At 39.9% G+C, this 19,422-nt stretch overlaps 1 protein-coding gene across 2 annotated transcripts in view; it reads right to left on the minus strand.

Moving 5' to 3' along the window:
- The window catches only part of MBOAT2 (membrane bound glycerophospholipid O-acyltransferase 2), a 178,686-nt gene that overhangs the window by 154,147 nt on the left and 5,117 nt on the right, over window positions 1-19,422 (minus strand). The gene's annotated exons all lie outside the window — the stretch shown is intronic.

Consider the following 19,422-nt stretch of genomic DNA (forward strand, 5'->3'; position numbering starts at 1 on the left):
ATGAATTTTAGAAAACATTTAGTTGAAACTAATGGAAGGTAGGTACAAAACCTAATTAGACAACAATATGCTAAGAGTAATTATTAATGGACCACTGTCAAAATTGAGGGATCGATCAAGTGACATTTTTCTATCAAGCTTGGGTCTATAGGGTTCTGGCCCAGGTCCAGTTTCATTCAAAGTTTCATTTGCAACCTGGATGATGGACTAGAGAACATTTCTATAAAATTTGCAAAAAACATGAAACTGTGAGGGACTGATAGGATATTGGCTGACAGGATTAGAACTCAAAGTGATTTTGACATATTGGAAAAATATTCAGAAGAAGGTATGAGAGGCAATTCAGAAAAATTGGTGCAAAGCTGTACACTTAGGCCATGCTTCCACAATCGTTAAGTGTGAGATCTAGGCCATGTGTCCACAATAATAAGTGTGAGATCTATGCATTGCTCAATCACCTTACCACTACCACCTAGCTCAGTAGCAGATATAATGTTTTATGTCACCATTTGTAACCTATTACTTCATGAGCAACACACCACTTCCACCTCTACCTCGAGCGGCAGCAGAAGCAGCAGCAGCAGGCTGGGTATCTCCATGGAAGTGGTCAGAGAGCTGTGTGAAGAGGCATGGACCCATTCAAAGTGCATCACACACGTCAAGGTGAGTACACTCAGAAATGGATGGTGCAATTGTATGGCAGTCAATGGTACTAAATCTGGGCTGCTGTAGTCTTGCCAACCCTCACTTCCCAACTGCATTCCCATCCTTTTCTTTTTGCTAGCACTGCTTCTAATGCGACCACATGCTGAGACAGTTCAGGGGCTGACAGCTGGCTCCACAAAGAAAGTGATTATTTCTCAGCCAGAGCAGCTCTCGGAGCCAGCTTACCACATAATTGTACGAGCTTGTGCAATGCAAGGGATAGGAACATGCATCTGGGGTTGAGGGGGACAGCAGGACCACAGCAGCCCAGATGTGATCAGCTTCAGGTACCATAGCACTATAGAGAGAGGACTCAACTAAGACTTCTCTGTGAAGAATTCACTCTAGCCATGAAGATGAAGGGACTCCCCCTCCAAAACTGTCTTGTCCCATGAGAAAAGAGATGTCTCATAACTATGAGATGAGCTCCAAATATGGGGGGATTGGCTGTAGAAAATGTGCTTGATCACCTGAGGGCCAGAGGAATAGCCCTTAAAAGGAAGAGAGTCAGATCTCAGACTAATCTTAACAGGATTCTGCTTCTCTGCTGTCTCCTGCATGGTATTTGCAGGAGCGAAGAGGAGCAGATGGCACAAGACAGAGAGCGAGAAGCCCAAATGGAGCCACGGTCACCACCTGTGCCTGCCACAGCTTGTTCACTCACCCAGGATAAACGGGAGGGGCAAACTGTGCAGAATGCCCTGACCGACTATTTTATGCAAAATCCCTGACTGCTGCTTGCTGTGCTGTGAAATTATGCATATGCTGGAGTGAAAGCAATAAACAATTGTTTTCTGCAAATCTTGCTCCCAGTCTCTTTTTAATGGTCCCTGCCCTGCTTTGCATCCCAGACCCCCAGCCTACGCCAGACCAGGCATAGGGCTGGCACAGCCTACATCCCAGACGCTGTTATTTCATTGATTATTCCCAACACTGTCTTAATAGCCCTCAAAATTATTACTGCAACTTTCCTGCTTGGCAAAAGAAAAGTGCAAACACAACTCAAATCTGTTAAAGTGTAACAGAATTTGTTAAAATATAACAAAGGGCTGAGCTACACAAAGACAATAGCAGTTCTGAAAGACAGAGGGTGTATGGGAAACTGCAACGCTTTAAGTCCCAGACTGAGCGTGTTGCATCATGTGTCCTGCTGCATCCATCCCATCTAGCGACCCTTACAATCTGCTGTTCCTCAACAGAAGGTACTTTTCAGCACTAGAAGGAATCTTGGTCTTCTGGGGGAATATATTAACTGCCATACTTAGGGCACAAACGCTGAGGGTGGCGTGCTGGAGGAAGCTGCAGATCTGCAGGATGTGGCAGACAATGCAGCGGTCTCTTGGCCACGGGCACTAACTCTCCATCATCTGCTCCATTTCAATAAAAACATAGAAAACATGATCACCTGGGCAGAATCCATAAGGGAGCAATAAGAGCAATTGGAGCTGTAGAAACATAAGGAAAGATTAGAAGAATAAGGGCTATTTATTCTCTGGAGGAAAGACAAAGGAAAGCCTCATAATAGTCTTCAAAACTTTCTAATGGTGAGGAGTATAGCACTGGAATAAACTGTTTACTCTCACTCTAAGTCTTCAGTAGCTGTCCCGTGAGGAACGACGTTGGTACAATCTTGGGATGAATTGGTGGGCTGTGCCACCTCTGCCTAAATTTTTATGATTTTATAATTAATACTCATCATTGCATTTGCATCCTAGAGCAGACAAACCAATAAAGAGATTCATTAGATATGGAAGAGGATTACAGGGATTTAGCTAAGAATATTGCTGTAATCAGAGTCCCCTCGTATTACACGGAAAGGATTCTTGCTCAGAAATCAGAGGCCCAGAAAACTCTGCAAGCCATACTACCAACACCATTCCTCTTCAGCCTTCAAGTTACTATTCAATTGCTCTTTTAATTACCTTTATTATAATTTGTTTTAATTAATTTTACTCAAATAGAAAAGAATTACTCATATTTACCAAAACAAAAAATATTTTATAACTTGTATTTGTATAAATAGAATATGTTGCCACCTATTTTGGCACTATTCTGTGGATTTAATACTGCTAAACCACATTAAGTTCTTCATCCAGCTCTTCTTAAGTCCTTCAATATATTGCACTAACAAGTACGCTGTGGAGAAATGCTTCTGGAATCACGTCCTGTCTTTTAAGATAGCATCAGAATGGTTCCAGTAATTATTCTGTCAACCAAACCCATTTTACTGAACTACTTGCACGATCTGACTTGACTATGCAAAGTAATGATAACAATGAAATAGAAGATCAGCACAGGAACTGCTTCAACAGTCCCTGACTCCTCACTTAAATCCCTCTATGGAAATGTTCACTTTGCTAAGCTTCTCTCCTTTTTGCTGGTCGTTTAGCAGATATCTGGTCCTTTTACTGGTGCACTTGTGTACCTGAATCTCATTGCTTGTTTCATTTCAACTGTCTGGGTGTGCTCACACAGTGCTACAAGGAGGAGGAAGCTCAGAAACAGTCCAGGTTGCCTCCAAAAGGCCAGGCTGAAATGCCGTTTAGTGCTCTGCTATTGCTTATATTCCAGTGCTGAATGACAATGTAGAATATAAATTATGATCATCGGATTCCAGATTTTGTGGTGGTAAAATGAAGCCTGGGAGAACAGACATCCTGGCACGCTGCAGGTTTATTTTGGATCCTATTAATATTTCCTATCCCCTGCTTCCAAACACACACTCTTATTGCCTTTTGATCCAGAAGGTTAGACAGTTTTCTGGGTTCTAGGTCGGTCATTCCAGGGAGAAGGGGGAGCTGATGTTGGGGCAATTACTGTGTTTCTTTCCTTTATTTACAAACAGCTTCTCTTTCTCTAAATACACGAAAAATCAAAATAATAGTACATAACTCTACAGCTCCCATCCCCAAATCTCTCCCATCCAAAACCTGATTAAAAATCTCCTTTTCTTCCTCAGCTTTTTCTCAGGTCACAGTACCAGACTTCTGTGGGTGTGCCCTATTCCATATTTATTTGTCCGAGTGATATTTCTGCCTCCTTTTGTAAAGACAAGCACAAAAGAACAAAGCAATACCCAACAAATTCCTCTGCTGATATATGCTTTCTTTTGGGTGGAGCCTGCTGTTGTTTCAGCTGCTTTTTTCCATCAGTGTTTAGTAACTTTTTAGAGTTAATCTTAAATGAGGAATCCTATAATGCTATATACATAACAACATACTCACCCTTCCTGAATGTGCTGATAAATTGTGATTTTTTTTACTGTAGTGCAGGACATTGGGTCAAGTGGAGAAAAATATCTTAAAGCAATCCTTTCATTTTTCATCTGAATTTTGCAGAGGTTTCAAAAATGCTTAAATTAGCTTTGTAGACTATACTTCCCTTGGTCTTTGTTTTCTCTTCTGTTTATTTATACTATTTTAGCCCCTTCAGCAACACTCAATAAATAATCATTTCCTTTCTGTTAAAATCTACCATTGTATAATGTTTATTCCAATGCATGGTTACTACTGTTTTAGCTGAAAATCACCATCACCACCAGCCTGAGGAAGCTTAATTCACGAAGTTGTTAGTGCAGGCTAGCGATTAAGAATTTAACTCACAGAAACTAGGAAAATGAAACCAAATGCGGCTACAGTTCAGCTATGTAGTATACGCAATCCTGCATGAAGTGAAAATCAAAGAATTTCTTGTTTATATTACACATTGCATACAGAACCAAAATACTGTTAATGTAATAGCATTTTTGATAAGCATATGACAGAAGGAGCTAACAGAAGTGTATTTCCTGTTGATGCTGAGTCAGTAAGTCTGATTCAGCTTGAGGCCGATTTCCACTTTGCAGACTCAATAGACTTCCACTCCTCGTGGAAGAAAGGCTAACTGCATGTTTTTCCAACAGAAGACTCCTCAGAAAACTCAACAGACAAGATCTCACGATTTTTGAGATCTTTAAAAAATTAATGTGTCCTGCCCATACAAAAGACAGATTTCTCAGTATTCATTGCCCAGAATTGTTCTTTTGTTTTCTCAGACTGAAAATAAAAGTGTATTGAGAGATTTTATACTAGAATGACTGTGGCATGCAATGTCTTGGCTAGCAGGTGACAAAAGCAGCTTAGAAGATGAGCTTCCAGTCAGATACTCAGTCTTGCTATAGTCCGCCTTTAATATGCTACTCATGCAGGCACCCATCCGTCAATGAAGTTTTACTGCTGCCTCCCCACAGTCATACCAGTAAGTACATTTTCTTCTTTTGAAAGAACACACTTTGCTGTATGTACTTGTCTCATCCAAAAAGCTTTAAATCATCCTGGGACCTCCTTAACAAGACAGACCCTAACTCATAGTCTTTCTTTAAACCTATGTTGGCAAGTTCCTCGTGAGACATACAGTAAATTCACTCAAATGAAAAAACAGGTGATACCACTGTACCTTGCCGCTGAATCATTGCATACCTTCCATTCCTGTGCTTCAGATGCAAGTACTGTGCTTTGCCACTCCACTACATTTTAGCTATTGTCCTTCTATAAAGTGAGTCCAAAGCATGACCAAAGTTCTCCACTTGTGTTGATGGTAGGTTTTATAACTTCCTGGCATAAATTAAAGTTTTATTATAAAATGAGGTCATTAAGGGACTGCTATATTAGGTCACTGAAGAGCTCATACAGCGCCTGTTATACAATGTCAACTAGTAAAAGTAAGCTACCTGTAACAAACCATGACAACAGCAACAGTAATGATAACGATGCTTAGCTACCTCACAGTTGTTTAGAGTTTTCCACAAAAACAGCACTTTTCATGCAAATAGGCAGTCAGAACTTGCTAATAATAATTTATGAAAATGACATACTGTTTTGCAACAAACAAACATTATGTTATTGCACAAAGTCTAAACGTTCTTTTGGACTAGATAATTATCTCCACTGCACTTCTGGAAAGGCAGAACTGTACAAAGGAGAACTGCACTAGCTCGGACACATGGTCAAACAGTGGCACAACTGAGACCGCAGTGCTTGGGGGTACATTTCATTATTGCTGTAAAACAAGGACAATTTGTGGTAACATGAGACAGAACCTTTCTTCTGCAAACTCTTATAACATTGCTTCCATTCTCATTCCCAGAGTTTTCCAGACAGTGATTGTAGTCTATAGCAGAGCTGAGCTAGCATCACACAGCACCAGGGAAAAACAGAGGATTATAACAAATAATGCACATGGGTTGTCACAGGGAACGTAGAATGAGGATAGAGAGAGGTTAAGCACCAGCAAGAGGTCATTTTATGTAAACAGTGGAGAGCACTGAGTTTAGTCAGCTGATTATTTATCTCGTATTAAATTTTGCTTGAACATTTGGCTGTGGGATACAAAAATGCTAATGTGACTCTAGATATTCTTGAAAGCATAATAAATCTGAAGAGTAGATAGATAATCTCATAGAAATAAATACTTTGGACCATGCTAAAATGGCACTCATGACAATACCACTTAGACATTTAGAGATACTACAATAATTGGTTTCATGTAAAACAGAGAGCTAAAGACATTGGATTAGTTCCCAGGAGTGTGCTAGAATACATCATTGAAGATGGGTTCTTTAATTGAATGCATATAGGAATAGATATAACAGCTTGAGCCATACACAGTATGTCACAAACCTTAACAATTACGGCTACATTTCATTTTGCACACCATCCCATCCCCATAAAATAGCTTGTTTCAAATTTAAAGGTACAGAATCCAATCTATTTGCTTAAGTGGAGTTTTATATTCTTTGAGGAACGAAACACATCATCCTGCTTTTTACTGAAAAGAATGTAGTACAGTCCTGGAGCAATATCAGTAATGAATCTCTCTCTTACGCATTTATAAAGAGTCCATCAGTATGATACATATTTAACATACATGCACTTTAAATTTCATTATATATGTATGTGAACATTAACTCCACTTTCTGGGTTTCCATAAATTGTCGTGTATAACTGGTTTATAAATATGGGCTAAGTATTTTTATTTTCATTTTCCTTTTTTCTGAGTACATTTATAGAAGCTGAAAAACTGTTTGCAGCTACGTTTATCCTTTTCCTATGTGGGGAAAGTGTTATCTCTCAATTTTTTTAAAAGGAGCTGCCAATATCTAGCCTGGTATTTTGATTACGTGCAGGAAATTAAGAATTTTCATTGGTACATTGTACCTACCCTGTTCTGATTTTGCAGTTGTACATGTGGAAATGTAAATACAGAGCTACTCAAGCCAGAAGGACCACAGACCACTGTGATCAAATAATCAGACATCCTGCATTAAAGAACTTCCTGCAAATTTATATTTTTTTTCCAAAAAGATATGTATCATAAAGCAAATCATCTCTGCCTTCGGCCAAAAACAACTGTGCACTGTAATGGCTCTCTTGTGAGAATTATCATAAGATAACAGCTTTGGGAATAAAGTGCTGTATTGTCTGTCAGTGTAAAGATAATGAAAGTATGTGAATGGAAACCATGTGATTTCCTTGGAATGTTATATTAAATCTCTTGATTACCTTTCATAAATTGTTTTCAAATTACTGCACTAATTCTTTTCCCTTGGTTAGAGGGTTACTCAACAAGTTTTCCAACATGTAAAAAATGCTTCAGAAAAAGTCTCAGCTGCTTTCAAAATGGCATATGTGCTTTGAAGCATACGCTGGAATTCATTATAAGTTTTTGCAGAATCTGTTATTCTCTTACAGGACAAAATTAGATAGTAAAGCCATAAATGTCAAATTAGGTTGCTTGCAGTTTGCACCAGAGTAGCCTCACTTCAGAGGTGTTCAGAAACCACATACTCCGTTCCCAACTGTGGAAACGGCGGTGGCTCTGTTTTTCTGAAATGAATTTCAGATTGTGTTACATTATTTATATATACTGTTAACCTAAACCTAAACGAATCACACAGAAATAATGATCAAATCTTGCTTTTTTAATCCATGAAGATAATCTAATTCAGATGAGTGAAACTGGTCATGTGGATAACAAAGCAAGAAAGGTTTAGATTTGGATCTGTACGTTTAATAAAAATACTGTTCAGGTATTAACAGTCAATTAATAAGCTGAGCTCAGAGAGCCTGAATCTCCTGGGCAGCCCCCCTGTTGGTCCCAGGAGGGAGTGGATTGCATCAGCTCTCGATCTGGTGAAGATACTCTCGATGACACGCGATTCATGCACATGGCACATATGGGGCAAATTCTCATGCTCAGCTTACTCTGACCCATATGGGCAGTCTAGTTGTGTGGAGCCAGATTTTCGTCATGTACCGCTACTTGGGATGCTAATGCAGAGGAATTAAGGGGCTGCCTTAGGCTCCTTACATGCATCACAATAAGCAACTGCACTGCATATAAGCACAACTGCATTTGAATTCTTAATGGCAAGTCAGTTGTTATTATTTATTTTTTTATTTCCTTCATACAATACTGTAAATGTTAATGTTAACATAAATTAAGGATTTCTGAAATTATTATTTTTTATCAGATAAACTTACTAGTTACTACACACCAAGCAACATGCTGGCATGTGGTTTGTTTCTTGTCATTGATAATTTGCTCATAGCTTTTTGTGCCAGGGCATGGAAAGTTCATTACTTACAGCACAGGATACTACATCTCCTTGGATTCTAAGTGTCAGTATTTTCTTCATGGACTATTTAAACCATTTTTTGAGGCAGCAATCTCTTTTTCTGTTATTTTAAGGCACATCATGATTGTGTCCCTTTTTCTTCCTATCTAGATTTTAACAATGGATTGTTTTCTCTTTTTCCTCCGAGTACCGATGATGATACATTCTTTTAGCCACTAAGAACTGTGTGCTCATCACCACATTTCACCACCTTTCAGTCATTAGATAGTGATGCCAAAAGAAAGACTGGCAGGTACCTGAAGAGAGTTAGTGCAAATCTGCTCAAACACAAATAAAGCTGATGTAAAAGGACTGAACTTTGTGGCATCCACAAGTCTGTACATTTCTACTGAAGTTCGTCACTGTCTGCCACTAATCCTACAAAGCTTGGTAGGGATCAGCTGCTGATAACACCAATGAAAGAGGGTCTTTGTTATAGCGCTCTTGGTTTTTTGTACATATTGAAGACCTTGTAAGCCTTATTCAGATTGTCTGTTACTTACCAAACATTAACAGTGTATATAATTCAGTGCTTCAGACAAATCTGTATTTTTCTCTTTGTTTTTTCCTGTTATTTCCACTAATCACAAATGTTTTTATTTACAATTCATGCTTATGGTTTAATTCTCTATCCACAATAAATGTCTCATAAATAAACATTTGATTTTTTTGGCCTTCTCTTCAGTGGCAAAATAATGATTGAACTGATAAAGTTCAAAGCTAGAATGTTTTGCCTGTAGTGGATTTCTTATTACCATTATAAATGTTATCTTCAAAGAGTTAAAGTTAGTTAGTTATCCCAATCCTCCCTGTTTAAAGAAATTATTTTGTTTCCTTAAACTGTGTTTAATAAGCAATAAGGGAAACTGGAAAATTAATATACATCTTGCTGTATTGATTTAGTTTTAGTTCATTCTGTTTTCTCTCTGAAGTCTACAAGCCTTCAGGTCCTATCTAATCTATTCATTTCTGACATGCGCATCTTTCTACTGCCTAAGTGCCTCTGCTGTTCTTGAAACAGCCTCAGAGACGATTTAAATCCTTATGCTTTGCTTTTTCAGCTGTTTACCATTTCCCACATAATTTTATTATGTACTTCAAAACATTATAATTGCACTCTAAGAAACTCCATTATCATATCAAGTCTAACTGAACATTGAACAGCATTATCCAAGTACAGTCCCTGCATCCATTGTCCTGCAACTGCAGGAACACTGCCAGACCCTCCCATGAATTCTAAAAGTGCCTGGCAGCAATTCCATACTTAGGACTGCATTTTAAAATGGATAGCTACTAGTGTTGGAGGGTAATGACTTAGTAATAAGTCGTGCATAAATAGGTAAGATGCAGTCAAAGTTAAGACTGTAGTGTTATGATAAGTGCAATGAGAGCAGACTGAATAATTATTTACATGACAGCACAGGAAATACAATGGTGTGCTTAAAACCCACAAAATGCTAAATTCAAACCTACAGAGTGCAGGGCCACTGTGACTGAAACAGCTAGATTTAGCAAAGTGAGATGCCAGTCGTAGCATTAGTTGACATATTTAGGATGAGCCCGACAGTTTGGGAGAGATCCACATTCAAAAACAGGCTCCTAAACATGATGCCAAGAGGGAAAGGATGAAGAACCACTCTTTGTATACCAGTCTCGCCCCTTTGTGGGTATCAGATATAAAGCGATGGGTAAACATATCAGCAGTTAAACTGAACTACATGAGAACAGGGATTGTATTGACGAAAGTAATTTTTGTTTCATTTTTCTCAAAGGAAATTAAAAATGTCTTCTTAGATTAATTTTGTTTTTTAATTGGAATCGGAATGTTTCACTTTCAGAAGTTAAATACCAAGAAAGGGAGGTTTGACTCATAGAATTGGTGCAGAAGACACAGCTGTTTTTAATGTCCAATGATTACAACATTCTTACAGTCATTCTCAAACTCGTTGTCTGTCTTAAGGGATTTTAAAACACAGGGTACATTTAGCAGTGTATACTAGTGTATACTGTCCTATCTCCCAAAATGTGCTTACACATTTTCTGGAAGACTTCAAGATTTCAAAACCCATGGCAGGGACTGTTCTAACAACTTAGCACAATGGCTGATTGCACTCCAGGACCCACACTATATTTTTATACCTTTAACTCACCACTACAGATGTGAAAAACCATCCCTCTCAACGGAGATGCACCATGCTCTGTTTTTCAGTGGGGCTGTTCTCAGTCTTGCCTGCTGATTATGTTCAGTTGCAGCAATTACTTAAATATTTTCTGAAAAAGAAGGACAATGTCTCAAGTCTAGAAGGCAGAGAACTCACCTAAGCCATAGATTTGAATTGTTGACTTCTGTATCTCAAGACAAACTCCCTGATATAAAAAAAAAATTTCCAAACTCTCCAGATGTTGACTGGCTATTAATGGAAACTTAAGACAGATATATTCGCAATCCTAAATCCACTGCCCAACAGTCTGGAAGCACTTCCTATTTGATAACTCCAAAAAATCAGACCCACAATTGAACTGAAGTATTGTAACTAAAATCCCGATATACAAAGCACAGTCTGAAATGGAAGATGAAATGGCTACACCAATACTACCCTGTAAAATCATCCTCAGAGACAGCATCAAGGTCAAATCAACCAACTCTGATTAATCCAGTGAGAAAACACCCCTACATCAAATGCCAGACACTTAGTCCCACGCTCGTCTCAGCCCAAGGTGGCTAGCCACTCAAAACCTGCCTTCTATACTGCGCGCTTTAGAGAAGCCTGTCTGTTGTGATGGGCTGCCTCATTTCCCTTTCCCCAAGCAGGAGCAGCTGAGATAGGCAATGATCACACTCTTATCCTCACTCAATATACTGTAGAAATGAGATGAAGTTTTCCTTTGTCCTCCCAAGAGCTGCCAAACTCTATGGACGGCTCAGCTCTAAGTTTTAAGCAGATGTCACAAATACAGTTCATCAGGTGGTCCTGCATTAGCATGACTCACCTGTAGGATGGACAAGACAGGATACACTACTCCTTCACCTTCACTCTCTTCCTGTCCTCACCATTTCCTCTTCTTTTTCACCTCCTGACCTTTCTGAAAGACAACTTCCTCGCTATCACACAATTCAATGCTACTGGCTATTACCCCTGGTACAAGTTCGGTGAGGTCCTTCAGATCACACAAGTCCATTTCCAAGAAGGAGCTGGGCAGTCAGGTTGGAACTCCATGTGGGAGCCTGGGGCTTGGGCTGCTACGCGACCCTTGGAAAATTGGCCAAGGCAGAGGAGGCAGGCTTGGTATTTGCCTCAGGTCGATGTCTCGCACTCCACAATCTCATGGTATCGTGGTGTAATAAATCAGATGTCATCGCCATTCTGATACTGTGATGCCTGTAAAGCATCTCCTTGCTGGGGCGCCTTAGAAGCACAGAGAGTAGGCCGTATTGGTAACAGTACAGACAGCACTAATCCACAAAGACAATCTAATCCTAATTTTTGTCCGCTCCCAGCCTTCGCTCTCAGTTCCCCTTTCTCCAGCAGTTAACTCTTGGGCTGAAGCTTGTAGGCCATTAAGACACCTCATACTAACTTATTCCACATTTCAGTATGTCGTGTACTAGAAGATAACGTTAAGAAAAAACAAATATGGATAGAAATTTATTAAAAGTATGAGTAACCTCAAAAGATAACCAGAAAAGGTTTGTGGCAATTAAATTCAGAAGTGAGAACCAGGCCTTTGCATTGACAAAGGTCAGCAGTCAATTTGACTGTGCATAACCAGCAGATATTTGTGTTATGTTGCTTTCCTAAGATAACTTGCCTAGATAAGACAGTGTTTCCTCACTGACTATAAAAGGAAGAGCTCTGCTCTGAGACAGGGTTCTTCTTGCACTGGACTCATACCCTACAAAAGTTTTCACTCACAACTGTCCTAGTATTTTTTACAAATTTGTGAAAACTATTTAAGATGTCCTTCCTAATAGTCTGGGTGCATCTTAGCAATCCCCAAGAAAGATTCAGTTTTTGACTATAGACTTTTTTCTCTGTCATTATCCATATCCATTGGGCCTGCTGTTGACAGCAGGCTCACTATGACTCAGCAGCGTGCCCTGGCAGCCAAGAGGGCAAGCCGCATCCTAGGGTGCATCAAACACGGTACAACCAGAGGTCAAAAGAGGTGATTGTCCCGCTGTATTCAGCATTGGTGTGGCCTCACCTTGAGTACTGTAGGCAGTTCTGGGCCCCACAATTGAAGAAGAATGTGAAGGTCCTTGAATGCATCAAGAGGGAGGGCAACAAAGCTGGTGAAAAGGCTAGAATGAATGTCCTGTGAGGAGCGGCTGAGGACCCTGGGTTTATCCAGTTTGGAGAGAAGGAGGCTGAGGGGTGACCTTGTTGTTTTCTACAGCTTCCTGAGGAGGGGAAGGGGAGAAGGACGTGCTGATCTCTCCTCCCTGGTATCCAGTGACAGGACACGTGGGAATGGTTCAAAGCTGCGCCAGGGGAGGTTTAGACTGGACGTTACGAAGCATTTCTTTACTGAGAGGCCGGTCGAACACTGGAACAGGCTTCCCAGAGAGGTGGTCAATGCCCCAAGCCTGTCAGTGTTTAAGAGGCATTTGAACAAGGCCCTTAATAACATGCTTTAACTTTCGGTCAGCCCTGAAGATCATCATTTGTAGGTCCCTTCCAACCAAAATATTCTATTCTGTTCTATTCATATAGTCATAGTGCTGTGCTATACAAGCTATGTCTTCTCGGTATAACTTGAGGGAATGACCGTCTCCACAGAATCCTTCTTGCCTGAGAGCCTCCTGAGGCACGGGGTGGCCCAAGTTGTACGGATTCTGTAGGCTCTTTCCCTACTACCCAGAGCTGCTATAAGCACTTCCCCCAGGAGGATGCAGGCTCTTTGTAGATCTGAAATGCCGAACTAGCTGAGTACAAGTGTCAGGAGCACCTGCAGAGCAGGACCTTGCTCAGGCAGAATTCAAGAGCAGATTCATGACCTCTGAAAGGAGTTCCCTTCTGCACTGCCTAGGGCCTGCCATGTCCCCCATCACCAAGCAGTTGTCCTGTAGAGTAAACTAACACTTCCTACCACTTTCTGTGGATTCCAGATCATCAGCTGCAGGCAAGCAACCAATGCAGCCAAGGATGGCCCCTGAAAGGCATCCGAGGCAGCTAGTTCATCACTGCCAGATATTGCTGTTCAAGGCAGGTGATCTGGCACAAGTTTGAATAGGTGAGGGCTTTACCATACAAGGATAGAAGACTTCAGGCTAGAAGACTTATTTTTGTTTCTAAATGTATCCTCCACTTTGAAGGTCATCATATTTTATTTAACAGACATTCATGAAGTACATGATCACATATGCTTCACTCTTGATTGGAAGCCTGACTCTGGGAGACAAAATAGAATTATGCTCTTTTGCTAAATTCTACTTTTTTTTCAGCCGTTCTTCATTGCAATGGGGAAACTTCAAATTTCTATGCTTATTTTCCATGTTAAAGCTGGGTGAACTTCAGTCTTAGTTCCCTTTTTTGACACTCTTTCTTTCTCTGTCCTGCTCAGACCCTAGCCAGATGAAATTGCATTTTATTTCTTAGGGTTTCATAGTATTCTAAGTTGTCTTTTTGAAGAGAGACCACTTTCTAGTTTCCAAATTCCAGTGGGGCAATGCAGCACTGTTGTTTTCCGAACTGACTTTCAGGAGTCTCTCCTTGACAGCAAATTTATGAGAGAAATAAAGGTGCTTTGTGTTTGACAACAGTACAGGCTTTTTTTTTTCTATTTCTAAAAATTCTTGAATCTGAGAACATTCTGCTTGTCTCTTCACTTTGTGCCCATGGGAATTAATGTCTTTTCATTCCTAAACACGATTCAGTTGTCTTCCATGTAAGTCCTGTCACCTGAAACTTCGCTGATTCTGGGACCGAATTGTAATTCTGTAGTTTCTCAGAAAAGAAATCACTTCATCCCAAGTTATACATCAGGGAGCTGATGCAACAGAGCACAGTGTACTGAATATGGCTGGTGAGTGCAAAAGTGGCCCACAGATTGCTGTTCTTGACTATTTTCATTGGTGACCTGGAGCTGTAGGATCAGAGTAAGATCAAAAAGGCATGTCTATGGAGAGGCAGTCTGCCTTTATTGTGTTATCTCCTTTGGGCACAGCTCAGCCGCCAACAGGAAGGATGTGGTCCAGGGTGACATGAGGCTTGAGAAGTGACCCTCCATGATGTGCTTGTTCTTGTGAATATTCTGATCACAGTGGTGTTTATGATTGCCTAGGTACTAGGAAGACTGAGTTTCCCTCTCCTGATGTTACCTGAAAGGTTGTGGCGGTTAGGGATAATGACAAAGGGTGAAGTAGCAGGCCATTCAGGGGAAACACAATCTGTACAGCATGAATATTAGAACCACCTTTCTGGGACTGTAGCGAGATAGCTCTTCAGTAGTCGGTATCCCTGAGGGCTTCCCATCTGATGTGCATTCTAGAGAAGGCCCAGGCGCCTGCAGCTTGATCCACGCAACACAATCCAGCCTGAGGCACCATGAGAGGGGCAGCACTTGAGGGCGTCTTGAAAGAGCTGTGCAGACGTATTCAGTCTAACCCAGTGAAGCAAACACTGGATTCCAAAAACCTGAAACATCCTTATATGATATATGGGAGTAGACACATTCATCCAGGGCATACCTTACAAATACTGTGACCATAAGTTATTATTACCAAATTCAAATTTAAAAAATGGTGCAGTTCTGCCAAACCTCAGCAAGTAAAATTCCCATTACACTGAAAGGTGTACAGACTCAGTCCTGTCCAGTTTCGCCCTTGAAGTAGCATATTCCCCCACTACTGGTTAAAATAATATCTTTTGCAAGTTTTGAGGGAAACAGCACAAAATACCAACACTCTTCTCCGTGTTTTCTTTCTTGCCTTTGTCTACATGCTACCACTTCAGTTGCAGGTGGTGGTGTTACTATTAATACTAGAGAAAGTAGATCTTCGTAAATTCTCCACAAAAGTCTGTGAGAGCAATGCAAGGGAACACAATTACATGGTAAGAGTAGGAAAAGCATGTGCTTGTAACAGAGGTTCCCATGTAAGCACTTCTAAATGCAAAAGGACCTTAGAAATACAATTTTCTGAACTAACTTTTTTAATTTGCAGAATTTGCACTTATTTGTAGAAATAAATCTCTAGAAATATACATATAACAGCAAGTACATTTTTAAATAGGAATTAGTTTCAACAGAATAATGCCACGAGTTCATTCTTAAACAGCAGACACACTTGCTATTCTAAAGCTGGTACATGCTGTAATCGGTATCATTAAAACATGAGTTAGACCTCTAAAATCATAGGAAAGACTTAAAAATAACCAAATATCTTCTCCTTTGGGGGTTTGTACCTTTAGAAATCACAAGAAGCCCTTCTCCAAAACTGTGGGAACTAATTTTCAAAAGTGGAATCTGTTTTGAAAGAGTTTATCTGAACACCAGGGATTGATAATTTAAGAAAAATATCTTAAGACTTGGGATAAAACAACAGGATCCAGTAACAAGGCTTATCACACAGTGTTTTACTTATCTGCTGTGACTTATACATACTACATAAATTTCTCAGTTTAACATCCACCTGCCTGAAAATTGTCATCCAGTAATTAGCAGCTGACAGACTACATTTATTTGCATGCTTATTTTTTAAGTTCAAAGATAAGCAATGAGGGTAATGAGATTTCCTATGAACCACCTTCTTGTTGTGTTCCCTCAAATCACCTTTAATAGAATCAAGCAATACATCTCAGAATCCTTGTAAATACCGAGTACATACAAAGAAGGCCAAGAAAAAATATTTCCTCAAACTATCTGAAGCTATCAAAGAAAGAAATTCTGTGAAAAAAACATTGATATCAAAGAAAGATAGACAGAGCAAACTCTATGAAACAATGTGTTATTGAGCTAGTCAGTGAAGGGCAATAATGACAGGACTGCTGTGGAAAAAAAAAAAATTCCTTACACATTTTAAGTCCTAGGCAGCTGCTTGAGGGGTCATCGAATATGCTAACCAGCTCATCATGTTCTTTCCCTGCTATTCTCACAACTCCTTTAGCATGTCCTTTCATTAAACAGACATTAACTTTTGCCTCTGATCCATGACGTTAACCTCCAACTCTGAACTGTTAAATTTCAAGGACACAAGGTCTTGTGCACTTTCTCTCACGCTGACCCTCATTTTGTAATAATTCCCCCTTAAACATCCCAATCTCTCTCATAATCCTTCTTGAAAACCCTACTTAAAAAGTCTTAAGAAACATTTGGGCAACAGTGTGCAAAGATCGCAGATTGTCATACAGACCAATAACAGTCCAGTATTTCCCTATATTCACTCAATTGCCTTTCCATTAGCTAATGTTAGATGTTCAGATCTCCAGAGGCTCCCTTATTGTTCTGCATTTGTATAGCACCTGGTCCTTGGTTTGGGTTCTTACTGGCAGTGATGCAAATAAATATTTTGACATATAGATAAGATATCTCAAGGTTCAAAAAACAATAAGAGAAGAAAATTAGTTATTTTTAAATCTACCTTATGATTTTGAAGGTCTGATGTTTTTAACAACACTGACTGATGAAACTGTTAATGCTGGTTTAAAGTCAGTGTAGGAAGAAATGTTTGTACAAATCAAGTATTCTGATTTTCATATCTTCTGCAAGGGAGAGACCTAAATCCTGATATTTCACACTGCTTTATGGAGTTGTAGTTTACGCACATCCACAAGATTAGAAGCTCTTCAGCACAGCAATTTGCAAAGCTTGGACCTTTGGAAAGTGTTTTTGTTATTTATTTCTCTTTAGTAGAAGACCTCTAACTGCATGACTGGGTCAAAGGAGACAGTGACATTTTATCTAGTATTAATTGCAGATAAGAAAGCAAGCAAGCAAGCAGTGTCCAAAGCCAGAGAAGAGCAATGATGAGCAAGCAAGCAGGAAAAAAGTAGAGACAAAATAGTAGTACCAGATCCTGCATAAGCAAACCTCATTCACAGCTGTCTCATTATTGAGCCATTCCACTGCAACATTTACTTACTCACAGATTCAAAGAACGGGGCTGGATGCTTAAAGTGCTGCTCATAAACACCTAGAGGCCAGAGTGGACAGGTAGATGAGCCAGTATGATACTGGGACCAGAAAGTCTAATGACACTCTTGAATGTAACAGTGAAGGAGTAAAGAACCAGGATAATAATATATTGAGGTTAGAACTATAAAAATGATGGAAGGGCTGAGAAAATATCCTTTCAGTGAGAGACGCAGGACTCGCACACACTAATAAAAGTGTTACTGCAGAGCAACGAGTTGCCACATGTCAGTTGACCCACAGTCACCATCTGTGTACTCAGTCTTGGTTTGTGGCCAATGCAAAGCAATTCAAATTAGCTTTGCCCTCTTTGAAAGAAGGGAGTTGATCAGCTCGGCTTATCAAGAAACAAAACTGAGAAATGATTTCTTTACAGTGTACAAGAATGCTCATAGGGAGAAAAGTCTGAGTACTGAATAGCTCCTTAACCTACTGAAAAAAATTGTAATAATAAGCGATTGCTGGGAGACACAGTAATCATGACTAGCCATTGTCATAAAACACTAACAGAAGCAGTGGATTCTCCAAACTGAGTCTTTATATCAAGGCTAGATGTCTTCTAAAAGGTTCACCGAAGCACAAATCTTTAGCTTCAGAAAAAAGAGAGCTGAGGGAAATGCTCAGTCTGTCAAGCAAAAAGGCCTAGCAGTTTCATTGGGATGGCAAATTTTTGAATCTATTAAGTTAAAGATCAGAAGATATCACTGCAATCATCTAACCTAATGTGTAAATATGGTCTATAGAATGTAAAGATTCATTGCACGATGATACTATCTTAGCTGTATATACTTCAATATCAAACTGGAGATGAAACCACTAGGTACTACATTGATATGCTGCAGATTCAGACTACACCTGATAGAAGAGCTGTTGCAAAAAGTAAAAATCTAGTATTATTTGCCTTCCAGACCCCAAGTTTTTCATCCCCTTCAAAGGGGACAAGAAGTTTAATGCATTAGCACTGGAACAATTTATATCTGCACATGCCCCATTAACTGAAACATGCACAAGTCTTAAGGAGGAGAAGGTTTATAATACAAAATTATACGGAGACAGAAGTTAAAAGAAAAATAATGGTGGCGATTTCTATGAAAGAAAATAGAAACAATTAGAATGGAAAAGCTAGTAAGAATTAGAATAAGGAAAGAACATGCAGATAGTCACTGCTCATTCATCTGCTTTGCTACAACAAGTAAAATAAATATGGTTCACAAGCTTCATCCTTTATGTTAAAGGAGAACTTTGTATAACAGTAACAAGGATTGCGAAGGGCAGTAACATCTGGGTAGGCCTGCAGTTATTTATCTGGACATTTTACAAACTGCAGCAAAAGAGTACCTGCTTACTCATCTGAATTCCCCGGAGAGTTTTAAATCACAGTAATAAAGAATCACTTATAGAAAGCTAGTAACTGTATCACCAGAGGGGAGTGAAAGAGCCACGGGAGATTTTCTGGGCCAAAACACAGACTTCCAAAGCTTTCTGCACTAACAGGCTGGAAGTCCTATGGGCTTTGAGGCCAAGAGAAACCACCGCCGTGGCTCACACCCCTGTATTCCCAATGCAGGGAAGCACCATGCCCACTCGGTGACACCTTGCCAGTCTCCCTGCTGCTTCGCCAGTCACGAACACCACGGCTGGGGCCGAGTTTTGCACTTTCTGCCTCAATTAATCCTTGTGGCTTTATATTAAACGAACAAAGCGTCGCCTCCTCTGATGACAATGCTTCCTCTTCGAGTACAGAAAAAGCTTTCTACGAATTTAGATATAGACATTACTTAGCCTAGAAGTATTTTTGCATAGACCTCTTGGGAACGACAGCATTTCTCAGCTTTAGCTTCCTCGAAACTAGGCAGCGAACTCGTAAAAAAGATGAAACTGTTGAAAGACAGATTGTGAACCGTGAGGGAAGAGGCTGTCCCCGTCAGCTC

The sequence above is a fragment of the Nipponia nippon genome, unplaced genomic scaffold, assembly GCF_047370975.1.
Source record: "Nipponia nippon isolate SJK-2023a ecotype South Korea unplaced genomic scaffold, ASM4737097v1 scaffold_4, whole genome shotgun sequence".
Classification (NCBI taxonomy): Eukaryota; Metazoa; Chordata; class Aves; order Pelecaniformes; family Threskiornithidae; genus Nipponia; species Nipponia nippon.